General features: G+C 39.3%; 1 long non-coding RNA gene across 1 annotated transcript; it reads left to right on the top strand.

The window, feature by feature from the left end:
- Window positions 1-7,678: 7,678 nt before the first annotated feature.
- LOC141342060 (uncharacterized) lies at window positions 7,679-8,637 on the top strand. Its single transcript, XR_012356652.1, has 2 exons — window positions 7,679-7,794; window positions 8,201-8,637. It is a non-coding gene; the product is annotated as an uncharacterized lncRNA (long non-coding RNA).
- The last annotated feature ends 4,611 nt before the right edge of the window (window positions 8,638-13,248 follow it).

Genomic DNA, 13,248 nt, shown 5'->3' on the forward strand with positions numbered 1-13,248 from the left:
AAAAGAAAAAAAAAAAAGCTGTAAAAGATGGCATTAAACATGATTAAAAACCAGCTACGATCAACTGCCGTTTATTTTAAAACGAGATGAATTCCAAATGGCATTTTTGGACTAGTGATTGGAACTTCAGTTTGTCGTTCCAAACTGAATCCTTTCACTAGGCCATCAAAGGGTGCATCTCAGACAGTTCCCTAGGTAGTAAATCAGTATATTGTGCACACGAGTATTGATTAATAAATTTGTAAAACATCTGTGTTCTGTTACAAATCCTTGCAACAAGGGGACATATTCAGCAGCATTGACACTCCATGTGTTGTGCGACGGGTTATGAGTTTTTTTTTTTTTTTGTGTGTGTGTGTGTGCCATTAACTGTTATTGTTACACTGTAAACTATTTAAAAGGCATAATTTAATTTTTGAGATAAATTGTACCTTTCTTTTTCCTTCAGGGTGTGACCAAATGTTTCATTGATGCTTTGTCATCATTGCAAGTTTTCAGATGCTAGCCAGTCAGTTCTTCCAAGGCACCACCAACTCAAACACTTGCACAAGACCAGACTGCTCCACTGCAACTACATAGTGTGTGTACTTTCAAAACTAAGACTTTATTATTTTCATTCCAGGTAATTTGTGTTAATTTAGTTTTTACTAAAATTAAAATGTGCTTTATTGTTCACCTATGCATATGTCATTCTGTGACAGAAGAAGACGGTCGTGAACACGCTGAGAACCGTTTGCCCAGGCTCTGGAATAAAGGTAATAATGTTGTAAATAAAGTTCAGTTTCTTGCACAGTGTCACGGATCAGACAGGAACACATGAACAACGACGTAATAAAAGTAAACATATTTAATAAATCCAAAAGAATACAGGCAGACACAGGAACACCAGGGGATAACATCCAATGAACATCAAAGACCGACAGCAATGAGCTGAAAACACACACACTGTATATATATATATATATATATATATATATATATATATATATATATACACACACACAGACTAATTACACAGGTGCAGACAATGAGGGAGAAACCAAAAACAGAAACCAACATGAAAGTCCGGGGGTGTGACATTACCTCCCCCTCCCGGAAGGCGTGTCCTCGCGCCGACAAACGGGAGGTTTCGGCGGAGGACGGACTCCCGGGAGGAGGGCAAGAGATGGAGTCCAGGGTGGTGACGGAGGGAGGAGCCAAGGAGGTGACAGGAGGGGGCTGGAGCAGGAGAAGCCAGGTGAGACCCAGGCCGCAGCCGAGATGTAATCCCACGGTGGAGCCGATGGAGGGAGGAGCCATGGTGGAGGAGAGGCTGATGACTCCATGGGTCCGACCGACGGAGGCGGAGCAGGTGGTGGGAGAGCCCGATGCGGAGACGGAAAGCCGAAGATCTTAGGTGACACTGCGGATCCGGAGGGCCAAGGCGGAACCCTAGGCTCTGGCGACCAAGGCGGAGATGGAGATCCGGAGGTCCGCGGCGGAGCTGGAGTGACAGAGGGCCGAGGCTGTGCCCGCGGGAGGGAGGAGGTCCACAGAGCCGGTGGGACGGAGCGACAAGGCACAGCCGGAGGAGTAGAGTCCATAGGCGAAGGTGGGGCGACGACTGACCAGGGCGGAGCCGGAGGGACGATGGAGCCCGGTGGAGCTGGTGGACCGATGGGCGACGGCGGAGACGAGGGAGCAGAGAGCCGGGGTGGAGCCGCAGGGTCGGAGGGCCAAGGCGGAGTCCAGGACTCTGAGGCTGGAGGCGATGGTGAGGGATCCTCCAGCCATGACACCGATGGATACTGGCAGACCCACGGCGAACCCACTGCACAGATGGTGGGCTGAGGGTGAGCAAGGGGACAGACAGAAGAAAGCGGGGATTCGGGAAGGCTGGGCGGAACCAGCGGAGAGTCAGTCATAGACAGAAGAGGGAGGGTGGGTGGGAAGTCCAGACAGACAGGTATATCCGTAAAACAGTCAATTAACCCTTTAGGCGCCAGGGTTTTTTTTGAAAAATGCTGGGTTTTGACATCAAGATTTCAAAAGTTTGTGGCTTGAAAGGGCTTAAAGATAGAGATCTACTGTAAATTAGAACAATGTTGGGCATCACCAAAAGTTGATGTGGGGTGTAAATATTCTCATCTAATTTGCATATTATGACGTCATCATGGGGGCGGCATTATTGAAATTCATAATATTCAGGAAATAGTAGATATTGAATTGATGTTTTTTAGTTTTTTGTCTTTTTATCCACATTGCAAATGATCAGAAAAGAGAAAACCAACAATAAAACAGGAAAAAATTACTCAATTATTACTATATTACAATACTATATAGTAAAATGCACGTGAACAGTAGCCTAATGTTTGATTCATCAGTAATACTCAGGAAATAATAGATATTGAATGGATGTTTGAACTTATTTGCACATTTTTTGTCTTTTATCCTCATTCCAAATTATCAGAAAAGAGGATACCAACAATATAACAGGAAAAAGTACTAAATTATTACTATTCTATATAACAGGGGTTTTCAAACCTGTCCTGGAGCCTCCCCTGCCCTGCACATTTTGCTTTTCTCTCTCATCTAATACACCTGATTCAAATCATCAGCTCATTAGTAGAGACTGCAAGACCTGAATTGGGTGTGCCTAATAAGGGAGACATACAAAATGTGCAGGGCAGGGGAGGCTCCAGGACAGGTTTGAAAACCCCTGCTATATAGTAAAATGCATGTGAACAGTAGCCAACTGTTTGATCAGTTCATAATAATATTCAGGAAATAATAAATATTGAATGGATGTTTGAAGTTATTTGCTCATTTTTTTGTCTTTTATCCTTATTTCAAATAATCAGAAAGAGGAAACCAACAATAAAACAGGAAAAAGTACTAAATTATTACTATATTACTATTCGATGTAGTAATAAAATGCATGTGAACAGTAGCCAACTGTTTGATCATTTCACAAGTAATATTCAGGAAATAAAAGATAATAAATGGATGTTTGAACTTATTTGCATGTTTTTTTTTATCCTCATTCCAAATGATCAAAAAAGAGAACACCAACAATAAAACAAAAATATTACATATTACACTACTATATAGTAGTAAAATGATCAAATGGATGAGAATAGAGGAAACCAACAATAAAACAGAAGAAATTACTAAATTATTAGAATATTACTATACCCCTGTGTACACTATGACCACATTCACCCCTGCCACCCCCATTCCTTTTGGGCAAAGGGACGAAATGATCGCTGGTTATGCTTTGTAAACACTTTCTCGTGGTGCGCGGCGGCACCACTGCGAGGCAAAGATGTACCGGGAGACGCGCGTCTATTAGACGGCCGATCGTCACTTCCAAAAGGCAAACATTCCCCTTCAGAGTGAGAATCGGCAAATAGCATTTGCAACATTTGTTTGTGCTTCATGAACAATCTCGTCTTACATAGCAGCACAACTGCTCCGCAAAGATGTACCGCGAGATGTGCGTCTATTAGACGGCCGATCGTCATTTCCAAAAGACAAATATTCCCCTTTAGAGTCACAATCAGCAAATAACATTTGCAACACATCTTCACGGTACAACTTTTTATCAGCCGTTTGGTGCTTTTCTCCTCACAAATCTGACAATTTACTCTATTTATGCTATGAACGGTCCTGCTTCCGCATCAATGAAGATCGCTCGCTTTCTCTGTGATTTCCTCCAATACTTTGAACAGGAACAAGACGTAATTTTGGTCTAGAATCGAAGTACTACATGTCTGCCATCTAGTGGTTAGGAATACAAATGAGAAATTACACCGTATTAGGAACTACAGTCTATTTCAATGGGTATGACGTCTTGTCGCAATTCTGCGACTTTGGCGCTTAGAGGGTTAAGTCCCCAGAGTCTTGTTCCAGCTCACCCTCAGTGGTGGTGCAGTGGGCGGGGCTCTCTATCGCCCCCTCTTGCTCGACACAGCACTCCACCGTTACAGCTGTGATAGCCGGCTCTCGCACCTGGTCGGAAGTTATGATCCTATCGGCGCTCCATACAGCTGTCGCTCCGGGCTCGGGCTTCCCGTCTACGATGGGCTCAATCTTGCAATCTGCGGGTCGGGGTGGCTGGCTGGGCTCTGGGTCTGGAGTGACACTGACGAGGTTCTCCTGGAAACAGGTGGGAAATGAGGGTTTGTTTCTCGCCAGTGTCCACTCCACAAACGCAGCGAAGTCCGCTCGAGGGCTCTGCTCCGCTCTGCATGACGCGTTGAGGCTTGCATCATAGAACATACAGAGCGCGTCGTCCGGATAGCTGGTGGTATGAGCTACGAGCTGGAACATCAATGTGTAGCCCTCGAGCGGTAAATCCCCCTGCTTCAGCTGGAGGAGGATGAATTCTGGACGGAGGAAGGACTCCATAGAAAACACACGACAGAAACAAAAGACTGGGAAAAACGAACGGGAAACAAAACGGAGGTGAACACGCAAAAAAATAAACTGCATCGGTCGGTCTTTCTGTCACGGATCAGACAGGAACACATGAACAACGACGTAATAAAAGTAAACGTATTTAATAAATCCAAAAGAATACAGGCAGACACAGGAACACCAGGGGATAACATCCAATGAACATCAAAGACCGACAGCAATGAGGTGAAAACACACACACTATATACACAGACTAATTACACACACAGGTGCAGACAATGAGGGAGAAACCAAAAACACTCAGAACTGCAGGGGAAAATGGAAGAAACCAACATGAAAGTCCGGGGGTGTGACACACAGAGTGATCGCCTAATAATACCTCAATTGTCAGGAGCCTCTGGTAATTTGGTCTTGTCAGTATATGTTGTTTCTTTACTCTCAAAGGCCTGCAGCCACAGACATGACGTTTATGAACTGCCAAAGACAACGGTTTTACCTAAACATCTTCTTTACTGTTCAACTGTTCAATAAATTCATGCTGATACTATAAGAGATAAAATTATAGTATAGCAGTATGGAGTACTTCAAAGCTCAGTACTAGGACCATAGGTTTTCACGTTTTACATGTTACCCTTAGGCAATATCATCAGGAAACATCACAGCTTTCACTGTTATGCCAATGATACTCAACCATAACCCTAACCCTAAGCCTGACAAGCCTAACGATTTTCACAACTAACGGAAATACATAGTTGGATGGCCGGTTAAACACTGTCTAACACTTGATGCTGCTCTTTCAATTCTTCATCATCAGTTAGAAACGTAGGTGTGTTATTTGATAGCAATCTTTCCTTTAAAAGCCACATTTCTAGGATTTGTAAAACCGCATTTTTCCGTCTTAAAAATTCTTAATCTTAATTACAACCTATGCTCCCAATGTCGAATGTCAAAGAAACATTAATTCATGCTTTCATGACCTCAAGTTTAGATTACTGTAATGCTTTAATGAGTGATTGCTAGAATTCTTACTAGAACCAGGAAATTTTATCAAATTTGCTTGGTTCTCTCAACACTTCACTGCCCTCCATTAAACATTTTAAAACCTTACTAATTACTTATAAAGCCCTGAATGGTTTAACACCTCAGTATTTGAGCAAGCTCTTATCGCATTATAGTCCTTCATGTCCACTGCATTCTCAAAACTGTGGCCATTTGATAATACCTAGAATATAAAAATCAACTGCGGGCAGCAGATCCTTTTCCTACTTAGCGTCCAAACTCTGAAACAATCTACCTAGCTTTGTTCAGGAGGCAGACACACTCTCTCAGTTTAAATCTAGACCCATCTCTTTAACCTGGCTTACACATAACACATAACACACTAACACAATTCTAATATTCAAATCTATTAAAAGACTGTTAGGCAGCATTAATTTGGTCAACCACAAATGGGAACACTTCCCATAACACCCAATGTAAGAAGAATGTCATCTACTCAAATATTAGTCTGTTTCATTCTTATTTGCAGGTCACCGTAGCCACCCAGATCCAATCTGTATCCAGATCAGATGGTCTCTGCAGTCAGCTAGATCGAGTATGTACTGTATGATTTTTGCAGATGTCAAAAATGGTTTACATTTATTTTAGTCATAGTACTTCTTATTCTTTCTTAAAGAGACCGTTGTAGTGATAGATTGTATTTGTATTTGCCAGTACTAAAACTAACCACTAGGTATCAGGAGTGTTACAAGTGCATTGCTTACTTAGGTAAAAGCATTCTGTGTGTATGTTTACTCCTGGCATTAACATGTATTTAATGTAAGCGTATCACACCAGGGCACACTGTGATCGGATCACTGAAAAATATTTTTTGTGATCTGGGATGCATTATACAGTATGCCCAATTTGTGCTAATTACAATGTAATCCAATTTTAGCCATTAATATATTTTTAAGATACTAAAAAAAGCACAAATGTCAGGGCATGTCAAAACTTCTTCAGGGCCCCAAAACACCCTTAGACCCCAGAGGCTTAAGTACAAGCAATACTCAAAATGCTCTGACCCACAGATAGAAAGGCTGTACTAAGAGTGATGATAATGATCAATTTCATTGGAAAATTCCAATCAAAGAGAGCTTTTAAGTGACAAAGGTGAGTTCAAGTGGACAGCTTATGAACCAGAATGGGGATGACTGAAGACTCTCCTCACCTCTGAGCCATTTCTGACATTCTTTGACCCATCAAAAAGGACAAAGATATCGACAGATGCATCCAAAGATGGACTGAGTGCAGTTCTACTGCAGGTGGAGGAAGAAAACTGGGAGGCCAGCTGCATATGCCTTTAAGAACAATGACTTCATCTAAATGTCGATACGCACAGATTGAAAAAAAAAATGCTTGGGCTTGGTGTATGGAGTGGAAAGATTCCATAGCTATGTGTACGGGTTACCAACATTTGAGCACAAACAATTAATAGCTATCATTAAAAATAACTTTATGTAGATGCATTTGGAAGATGTGTGTTGGTCCTTAACATATTTTCGACCAGTCAGCTTTTTTAAGTTCAATATCGCTCTCATTGTTTGCTTACTGCTTAACCCACTCTCTCCAAACGCATTTAATGAGCAGCGGAATGTTTAGAGAGAAAGTGTAATATCAGAAATATTATTGTGCATTAACATTATAAACACTATAAACATAGCTATAAGTTACCCTGACTCCAAACCGAATCATTTAAATGTGGAGGTATTCAGAACAGAACAGGAATGAAACAAAATATATAAAGTTAAGAAACCAAAACAAAGCGAAACTAAAAATAACAGGCATTGGGCTCACGACACGTACCTCACAAATCCAAGTGTTTCCATATTCCCAATGTAGAATGATAAGCTGTTATTTATAATGTATACTAGGCTTTGTATTGTACATTCGTATTTCGATTGAAAAAAATATATATTCTCTTGTTTTTGTTCCAAGCTCTGTTCGTTACGGTAAAACCATGAAAATGGCATATTTGGTGTAGTTTATTTAATCTAATTTAATTATTTTGATTTTTTTCTGCTGTTTTTGTATGCCTCATTTATTAATGTAAGCGAACTTTTAATAATTCGTTTGGAGTTCACTGTAATTTGTATTGTGATCACTAACAACTTCCTTCTTATTATTTCCTCATAATAATAATAATAATAAAATAAGTAAAGATGTGGAAATTGAAAGCATGCATTTCATTTGGCTATATAGAGAGAGAGTTGCGACAACTCCGTTGATGCCAATGGACCATTTTTTTACAGCAATGGCGGATCGTGGAGACGCTCAATAGTTCCCGGAAGTTCGCGCTAATAATATCAGCGCCGTAGAGATGCAGCAGAAGAGATCGCTGTGATCAACTTTTGAACGGTAAGACATTTAAAGAACAAAACTGTAAAAGCTAATCAATTTAACTTGTGCATTAAAACAGATTGTTATTACATTATTTCTCACTTAATTAGTAGATTTACGGGATGTTATGCATTCTCTTCGTGCAGTTTCATCCATCATTGTGTAATTAAGGCTCTTAAACAGGATTTTTGCTGGTGGGAGCTACTTAATAGTTCTGGATTTATTGCAATGAATGCTGATTGACCTATTTTCGTTTCAGAATCATGCTAGGCTATATATATATATATATATATATATATTTACACTTAAACGTCTTAGCTACTATAGAACTACTGTGTGAAGGATCAGTGATGCCACAGGACTGAGTTGTGATGAAGCATCACTTAACCATTTCTCCTGTTATTCTCCTCTACCCTGCTTTCAGAACAAGAACCACCTGAAGTAAAACAGTGCCAGCTCCTAAGTATGATTACATCACATTTTGTTAATGTAATCTATAGATTGCTCCTGCTGACTATATCCAGTTTTTTATGAAGACTTCAGATGACCAGCACCTATGAAGAGATGACGCCAACCCTTGAGAGGACTTCAGATGAAGCAGACTCTAAATAAACATACAAAACTGATAAATTGCCCTTGCATTGTAATCAACATGATCACATCATGCTTTAATTTGTTCATTGTTTCTGATTACATGTTACTTAACTGCATGATTTGTATAGCCTAATTTCAGAACATTTCTGCAATATGGACATTACAGTAAAACAGATACGCCTGTTAACAGAGCTCTGATTTGTAAAGCTGCTAGAAACAATGTGTATACTAAAAAGTGCCATACAAATAAATGTAAATTGAACAAAACTTGATGATTCGTTTTTTCTCCTCTCCATATCAGTAGAGTAACCATACATTCACTCTGCTTTATGTGACTGATGCACTCCCATGCAGCACAGCAAACTGTAATGGAGACTGTTCAAGGACAACTTGGTTTATAATTTATTATAAATGTCTAAATCGATTTATGTAAATATGTGCATAACAAAACTCAACATACATAAAATATATGATTTAATGTGTAAAAATGTTTTAAGTTTTTTCAATTTGAATATACTACAAATATATTTTTAGATATTAATAATTGAGGGGTGCACAAGAATCAAAAACCTTAACCAAGATTCATTTTCACTTAATCATAAATATATTTACTTATTTGGAATTAATTTTAAAAAGACAACAAACTTAACACTTACAATGAGATTAGTAAAACGACAGTAAACATTAAGATGTGATTGCACTTGATTAACATACAAGCTGTAACACACACGCACATATAGAAATAATTATATTTATTTATAGAGGCTGAATTACTTGGTAAAAGACCACGATGTCGTTTATATAGCAAACACGGACTTTTACCATGGTAGCCTTAAATATGTTAACAAGGCAGGTACTGATCGCTAACCACAGCAATCCTCAAATATTAGCAGTTTTTATCTTTTAACACCAACACTATTACAACTACATATATATATACTACGTATACATGTATACATTATTTTATAAATAATGTCAATAAATCATTTTTTGTCAACTAAATACCAAAAATTGCTGTCCTGTCCCTCTAACTCAATGTATTCCAATTGCCCGCTATGAACTTCCTGGAACTATTTGAGGGCTGCGTGAATCACGTGACGATCGAGCGTTTTGGACTTCCGTTGTCGCAACTCTCTCTCTGTATGGCTCTGGTGATTAAGTGTGTGTTTTTCGTGAGCGAGTTGCTGCTGAGGCGGGGGCGCTGCGGGGGCGGGGCGGAGGATCGCGATGCTGGCTCAGCATCGTGATGATGTCTATCGGCCATCGGCGATGGACGATGGCATCGTCTATCGACCCAACCCTAGTGGACACAGATGATCGTCACTCTAGTCAAGGCGTGTGTTTACTTCAGCTTGCACTCTGCGGCTCGCTGAAGCATCCCAGAAGCAGCTGTCTGTGCTACATCGCTAAAGTGCAGCTAATGCGAATCCCCCACCTCGTCCCTCCCCACCCTCCAATGATTAGAATTAGTAGGCGGGATTTATGTTGTGATCTCATAGCATGCGGAAAACAAACACTGTAGTCCAAAGGGGGACTCACTAAATTCCAGGGGTTTCATTACCACGACGTAAAATGGGCGTCCCTGGGGGCGTTGGGAAAACGCCCCTTTCTAAAAAAAAATTATTAAGAGAGGTCACCGATCATGCGCAGTAAGTAAGTTTTTTTGCGCGGGTATTTCAAAACCTAGGATCAGCACTGATGGATAATGAAGGACAACACAGTCATACAGGTTATTTTTATGTTTTAAAATCTTAAATTAAAACGATTTTCGAAAACAAATAAACAGCCGTTATAGAAATGTAAAACGTGTAGCGTCTATTTACGAAAATAAATCATGGTTTACAACGGTATCGTGGCCAGGTAACGTTATTTCAAGACACTGTAACGTTATATGAATATAATTATGAAGGGCACGAAACCCCTGTGATTGTGGACAGGTATTTCAAAATACTGTATATGAATATAATTATGAAGTGCAAGAAACCCCTGTGATTGTGGACAGGTATTTCAAAATACTGTATATGAATATAATTATGAAGTGCACGAAACCCCTGCGATCTTGGACAGGTATTTCAAGACACTGTATGAATATAATTATGAAGTGCACGAAACCCCTGCGATCGTGGACAGGTATTTCAAAATACTGTATATGAATATAATTATGAAGTGCACAAACCCCTGTGATCGTGGACAGGTATTTCAAAATACTGTATATGAATATAATTATGAAGTGCACGAAACCCCTGCGATCTTGGACAGGTATTTCAAGACACTGTATGAATATAATTATGAAGTGCACGAAACCCCTGCGATCGTGGACAGGTATTTCAAAATACTGTATGAATATAATTATGAAGTGCACGAAACCCTTGCGATCGTGGACAGGTATTTCAAGACACTGTATGAATATAATTATGAAGTGCACGAAACCCCTGCAATAGTGGAGGTATTTGAAGCAAATTGTTTTTCCCTAACTGCGCATGATCGGTGACCTATGCAAATTCTCAAATAGGCCACGCCTGCCTGGTGACGCAGTATCGATTACGCTGTACTGAAACCCCTGGAAAAAAGTGCATCCCAGTCCAAAGGAGCTGTTCGTTGTAGATCTTGAAAAGGGATTTTTTTTTAAACTAAATATCTCCCTTTGGAGTGGACTTTGAGATTTGTAACTCTGTAGATGTTTTTTATGCCCAAACATATACACATCACACGCTGGCTAAAATTTAAAAAGTGAAAAAGCATAATAGGACCACTTTAAATCATAGTCTATATATAAAATAAATGAATACACTAATGTTGCTCAGATGTCAAATTATGGTTGAAAGTAAAAACCCAACCTTTGTTTGATGAAGCTCCAACTTCATTAATCAAATCCAAAAACAACATTACCATTAACCGAAGTTTAAATGTCGATGTCTGTTTGAAAGTAATAGTTTGGTTTGATGTCACCATTATGGTGAGAAGAATTTGCTTTAGTTGGGCTATTTGTCTCTTGAGTTATATGTTTTTCTAGCTGCCATAACTATGTTAGTTATGGTAAACCGCCAGAGAAAATGTAGTCAGATAGTGTCGGCTACATGCTGATAGTTCAGATATCATTTTTTGGTTCTCTGATTTCATTCAGTTTAATCTGTGGTGTTAGCTGCACATTATTTATTACAGCAATACAATGGTTCTACAGACCAAGATTCCCCAGAATTTTAATAAGATCATTTTGAACATAAGGTAAAAAAATAAATTGTTTTTTGTTTGTCACAAAAACATCAAGAATCAGTGTACAGTATGAATCTCAACAATGTTGAGATACTTCATGCTGCAATGTATTCTGGGTGCATCATACAAAACTCATCCAGGGCTCCCAAAATGCATTGTGGCATGAAGCATGTCACCTTTATTGAGATTCATACACTGATTCTTAATGTCTGTGTGTGTCTAAGCATTCAGTAGTTTAAAGAGATTTGTGAGCAATGTGTTTTAAAATTTAGCGGTAGAAATACAGATCAATACTCATCAGAATACCATTGGATCTTTTGCTGTTGCAATGCATTATTACAGTCACAAATATGAAATTAATAGTATAAAATAGACTCTAAATGAGATCAGATCACTACATGATGATATCAGTGACATCAATAAGTCGCCAACATCATTTAAGCACATTTTTTCCTGTTGCTTTTGCCATAACAAACATAGTTAGAGCAGTGAGCGAAGAATGTTGAATCAAGAGTCAAATTGCCCAACTAAAGCAAACGCTTTTCACAATAAGGGTGACGTCAAACCAAACTATTACTTTCAAATAGACCTAGATGTAAACCTCGGTTAATCTCAATAAAAACTTGTGTAAATGTATTACAGAAATAAAGTCAGTCTGGTTCATAAGTGAAGCTGGTAATGCAGTTTTGGGAGATATCGGATGACGCTGGGGCTTGACATCAAACAAAGTTTGGGTTTTTACTTTCAACCAAAATTTCAACCAAAAATCCACATCTATATGGGAAGCTTTAGGTGTAAACAGGCCCTTAGACTTTGCGAGTGACAGTTGCTTGATCACTGATCTGTTGTAGGGGATTATACTCTAAAAGAGGTCACTAACTACATCATTACTTAGGTAAAAAGGTTTCTGGTTAACTTGTAGAAGAACAGGCAAAATCTTAACAGATGTACAGATGTCAATGTCAATAATGTTAAAATTTTTTATCTACAAGTACCATCCTTCCAAAGTATACAATATGTGCTTTTGTGAACTATTAGCTAGAAATTAGCAAATTAGTTTGAAATGGTCAAACCTGTTACTGTCAGCCCTGTTACTTTTCAGCGTAACAGGTTTTGACATGTGGGTAACATGGATGACATAAATTAGGTGGCGCCCTGTTTTTAAATATTGTTTGTGTAAAATTCAAACATTTTAAAGGTCACCCTGGCTGTAGTCTCGCGTAGACTGACGGCTAAAGGTCTGGAATCCATGGCAGCTTTCATTGGCCAAGACCCGCCCATAAGGCCGTTTGACCGACATGTCAAACAACCAATCAAGTTTGGGGTGTGGAAATGTCCCCACAACAACAGACTGGTGTGAAGTCAGTCATTGATATAACCAGCATTGAAACTTAAAGAAGAAGAGGGAGAAGCAGTAAGCCAGTAATTTGTTTGCGAACATTGCAAAAGTGTATAACAACAATGGCCCCACCATAGCACAGAAACTGCACTTGTAAAAATCACAAATGACTTGCTTCTTGCATCAGATGAAGGCTGTGTCTCATTGCTAGTTTTACTTGATCTTAGTGCTGCGTTCGACACTATAGATCATGACATACTCATAGATCGATTACAAAACTATACAGGTATTCAAGGGTAGGCTTTAAGATGGTTCAGATCATACCT

The sequence above is a fragment of the Garra rufa genome, chromosome 9, assembly GCF_049309525.1.
Source record: "Garra rufa chromosome 9, GarRuf1.0, whole genome shotgun sequence".
Classification (NCBI taxonomy): Eukaryota; Metazoa; Chordata; class Actinopteri; order Cypriniformes; family Cyprinidae; genus Garra; species Garra rufa.